The sequence below is a fragment of the Marmota flaviventris genome, chromosome 9 (genome assembly GCF_047511675.1).
Source record: "Marmota flaviventris isolate mMarFla1 chromosome 9, mMarFla1.hap1, whole genome shotgun sequence".
NCBI lineage: Eukaryota > Metazoa > Chordata > Mammalia > Rodentia > Sciuridae > Marmota > Marmota flaviventris.
The window spans coordinates 78,803,374-78,808,418 of NC_092506.1; the positions used below are offsets into that span (position 1 = coordinate 78,803,374).

Genomic DNA, 5,045 nt, shown 5'->3' on the forward strand with positions numbered 1-5,045 from the left:
TGTGAACTGCAAATACAGGATGGGAACAAGAGACTTCAATCACTATTCCCAAGTTTTTATTCAGACTGATAGCATGGAAACAGGTGATTAAGGAAGATGAGCTAGCTTGAAGGAAGAAGAGTTAGCTTTAGTGAAAAGTTAATGATTTTTATCAGGTCAAAGAACTCAGCAAAAAAAAAAAAAAGAAAAAGAAAAAAAATACATTAAATGTATTCACACACACACATCCATGCACAAATTTATGGGTGGGTGGGTATGTTCATAAAATTATAGACAGATCTGAGATTTGTGGAACATTATCTTATCAATTTAGAGGGTATCCTTCAAGAAAAATAAAGTACAATTACAAATGATAAATTGGGCAATCCTGGAAATGGTCCACAAAAGTGACAGGTTAAAACTTAAACTTCACAATAAATTTCTTTCTGCTTATACCACATAAGAATGAAATCTCCAAAGAAATTAAGTCAGGGTATCACTTTAGGAGAAAATAGGTTCAGGCACTAATACAAGGTGGAGGTCCAGCAGAAGAACCAAGGAGAAACAGCTCATCTGAAGCTATGGTTTTCAGCATGAAGTGACTGGGATGGTCAAACATTTGTAACTGGCTATAGAACAGGTTACGTACTATATGCAAGGATCTTATAACCATGGTATATTGTGATTTGATTTTTATTTTAGTGGCTCTTTCAGATTACAAATGGTGACAAGTGATACAGAAGCCATAAAGATAGACATATTGGAGAAATAAGTCTACATGACTACTCCATTGTCTTGTTTTTCATTAGTATGGAACTATTACCATACTAATCGCTGTTTTAGTACTATGTATGAAAATATACTAAAATACATTAAATGCCTTATCCATGAGAAGCAACGTAGCATATCTGAGACCAAGGACTCCCTAATATCCCCAGAGACTCTTATGCTTAATGGATCTATATGTATTTGAATAATTCATTTGAATTTACTTTACAGTTAGCCTCTACTTTTTAGGATAGCTTGTCTTTCTAAGAGCTCAAGAGAGTTAACAACAACAACAAAGATTTACACAATTATAAAATTTTCATCAAAAGTAGCTCTCACCAATTCTCTAAATTATTTAATTTTCTGAAGTATTTGGCATAGGAAAAATAAAATATCTTAAAACACTTATTTCCATGCTTTTTTGTAATTAAATGATTTAATAACATTATAGATAATTTTGTCTGTTTATGCTATAACAGGGCAATTTAATAGTTACTCTTCTATTTATAAATCAATAAAAATATTACTAAGTAACAAAGACTATAATATAAGCAAAGGAGTGATCTGTTAAATAATTTACCACAGTTATTAGTTACAAAACTTTAAAATAAATTTAGATATATGGTTCTAAAAGTATGATACTTAAGTGAAAGCTTGCCAATTGCATATTTTAATGATTTTCTCTTTCTCCCAGTGTTTACCTTTTCTCTCTCTTGAGGGCCCTTCTGTATATAACATGCTTAATTAAACCTCTTAAGTTTGGCAAAAAAATGGATCTTTTGACCTTATATCTCTTCTTACCACTATTTTATATCCTCTCTTATTTTCACAGTCCATTTTATTGAAATATTTTTTATCCTCACAGATTTTACTTCCTTGTCTACAATTCATGCGTAAACTTACTGAAAGTCTGGCTTTTCACTCTCATATCTCAAATGAAACAACATTTTATTAGTAAATTCAATGATCCATTGTTGATTTTTATTTATATGCGTAAAGCAACAACAATAATTCATATCTCATTAAATTATATGATTAAAATGCATCTATTTTTTGAGTTCTTTGTATACTCTGGATATTAGGGCTCTATCTGAAGTGTGAGGAGTAAAGATTTGTTCCCAGGATGTAGGCTCCCTATTTACCTCTCTTATTGTTTCTTTTGCTGAGAAAAAACTTTTTAGTTTGAGTAAGTCCCATTTGTTGATTCTAGTTATTAACTTTTATGCTATGGGTGTCCTATTGAGGAATTTGGAGCCCGACCCCACAGTATGTAGATCGTAGCCAACTTTTTCTTCTATCAGATGCCGTGTCTCTGATTTGATATCAAGCTCCTTGATCCATTTTGAATTCACTTTTGTGCATGGTGAGAGAAAGGGATTCAGTTTCATTTTGTTGCATATGGATTTCCAGTTTTCCCAGCACCATTTGTTGAAGATGCTATCCTTCCTCCATTGCATGCTTTTAGCCCCTTTATCAAATATAAGATAGTTGTAGTTTTGTGGATTGGTTTCTGTGTCCTCTATTCTGTACCATTGGTCCACCCGCCTGTTTTGGTACCAGTACCATGCTGTTTTTGTTACTATTGCTCTGTAGTATAGTTTGAAGTCTGGTATTGCTATACCGCCTGATTCACACTTCCTGCTTAGCATTGTTTTTGCTATTCTGGGTCTTTTATTTTTCCATATGAATTTCATGATTGCTTTCTCTATTTCTACAAGAAATGCCGTTGGGATTTTGATTGGCATTGCATTAAACCTATAGAGAACTTTTGGTAATATCGCCATTTTGATGATGTTAGTTCTGCCTATCCATGAACAGGGTATATTTTTCCATCTTCTAAGATCTTCTTCTATTTCTCTCTTTAGGGTTCTGTAGTTTTCATTGTATAAGTCTTTCACTTCTTTTGTTAGGTAATTAGACAATAAGATAACAAATAACCCAATCAACAAATGGGCCAAGGACCTGAACAGACACTTCTCAGAGGAGGACATACAATCAATCAACAAGTACATGAAAGAATGCTCACCATCTCTAGCAGTCAGAGAAATGCAAATCAAAACCACCCTAAGATACCATCTCACTCCAGTAAGATTGGCAGCCATTATGAAGTCAAACAACAACAAGTGCTGGGAGGATGTGGGGATAAGGGTACACTTGTACCTTGCTGGTGGGACTGCAAATTGGTGCATCCAATTTGGAAAGCAGTATGGAGATTTCTTGGAAAGCTGGGAATGGAACCACCATTTGACCCAGCTATTCCCTAAAGACCTAAAAAGAGCATGCTACAGGGACACTGCTACATCAATGTTCATAGCAGCACAATTCACAATAGCAAGACTGTGGAACCAACCTATATGCCCTTCAATAGATGAATGGATAAAAAAAAATGTGGCAGTTATACACAATGGAGTATTACTCTGCATTAAAAAATTGACAAAATCATAGAATTTGCAGAGAAATGGATGGCATTAGAGCAGATTATGCTAAGTGAAGCTAGCCAATCCCTAAAAAACAAATGCCAAATGTCTTCTTTGATATAAGGAGAGTAACTAAAAACAGAGTAGGGACGAAGAGCATGAGAAGAAGATTAACATTAAACAGGGATGAGAGGTGGGAGGGAAAGGGAGAGAGAAGGGAAATTGCATGGAAATGGAAGGAGGCCCTCAGGGTTATACAAAATTTCATACGAGAGGAAGTGAGGGGAAAGGGGAAAATAATACAAGGGGGAGAAATGAATGACAGTAGAGGGGGTAGAGAGAGAAGTGGGGAGGGGAGGGGAGGGGGGATAGTAGAGGATAGGAAAGGCAGCAGAATACAACAGACACTAGTATGGCAATATGTAAATCAATGGATGTGTAACTGATGTGATTCTGCAATTTGTATACGGGGTAAAAATGGGAGTTCATAACCCACTTGAATCAAAGTGTGAAATATGATATATCAAGAACTATGTAATGTTTTGAACAACCAACAATAAAAAAATTTAAAAAAATAATAATAATAAATAAATAATAATAATTGTTATAAAGTCAAGTTTGAAAAAAATAATCAAGTTACAAAATAAATGGGGTTAATATAAAAAATGCATCTATTATTTAATAAATGAGATTAAATATAATCAACTTCTGTTGGGCATAAACATGAACATCAATATGCTATGAATACAAGTCAGTATATTTACCTAGTTGGTCCTAGACTGATAACAAGATGACTCAGTTTACATACCCTACATGGAGATGGTCCTATTGTTTCTCAGCTTTTTAGAAGTCTACCCCTGACTTGTCTCAATTATCTAGGCACAAGATTCCCAGAGGTCCATTATAGGCTAAAGTTTTGTGGGTGAGAGAAAAAGCTGAGTGTTCTCCACAAGAAAGGAACAATAGATTAGGCTCAAAAAATGAGCCAAGAAAAGTTTTAAAAGGTGTAGTGTAAAATTTTTTTTTTTTTTTTTTTTTTTTTTTTTTTTTTTTTTGGTAGCACTGGGGATTGAACCCAGGATCTTGTGCATGTGAGGCAAGCACTCTACCAACTGAGCTATATCCCCAGCCCAAGGAACTAGATATCAAATCAGAGACTCTACGTCTGATAGAAGAAAAAGTTGGCTCCAATCTACATATTGTGAGGTCGGGCTCCAAATTCCTTAATAGGACACCCATAGCACAAAAGTTAATAACAAGAATCAACAAATGGGACTTACTTAAACTGAAAAGTTTTTTTCTCAGCAAGAGAAACAATAAGAGAGGTAAATAGGGAGCCTACATCATGGGAACAAATTTTTTACTCCTCATACTTCAGATAGAGCCCTAATATCCAGAGTATACAAAGAACTCAAAAAATTAAATGATAAGAAAACAAATAACCCAATCAACAAATGGGACAAAGACCTGAACAGACACTTCTCAGAGGAGGACATACAGTCAATCAACAAGTACATGAAAAAATGCTCACCATCACTAGCAGTCAGAGAAATGCAAATCAAAACCACCCTAAGATACCATCTCACTCCAGTAAGATTGGCAGCCATTATGAAGTCAAACAACAACAAGTGCTGGAGAGGATGTGGGGAAAAGGGTACTCTTGTACATTGCTGGTGGGACTGCAAACTGGTGCGGCCAATTTGGAAAGCAGTATGGAGATTCCTGGGAAATCTGGGAATGGAACCACCATTTGACCCAGCTATTGCCCTTCTCGGACTATTCCCTGAAGACCTTAAAAGAGCGTACTACAGGGATACTGCTACATCGATGTTCATAACAGCACAATTCACAATCGCTAGACTGTGGAACCAACCCAGATGC

At 35.2% G+C, this 5,045-nt stretch overlaps 1 non-coding gene across 1 annotated transcript; it reads right to left on the minus strand.

Moving 5' to 3' along the window:
• Nucleotides 1–4,218: 4,218 nt before the first annotated feature.
• On the minus strand, nucleotides 4,219–4,291 carry Trnav-cac (transfer RNA valine (anticodon CAC)). Its single transcript has one exon. It is a non-coding gene; the product is annotated as a tRNA-Val (tRNA).
• Between the last annotated feature and the right edge of the window lie 754 nt (nucleotides 4,292–5,045).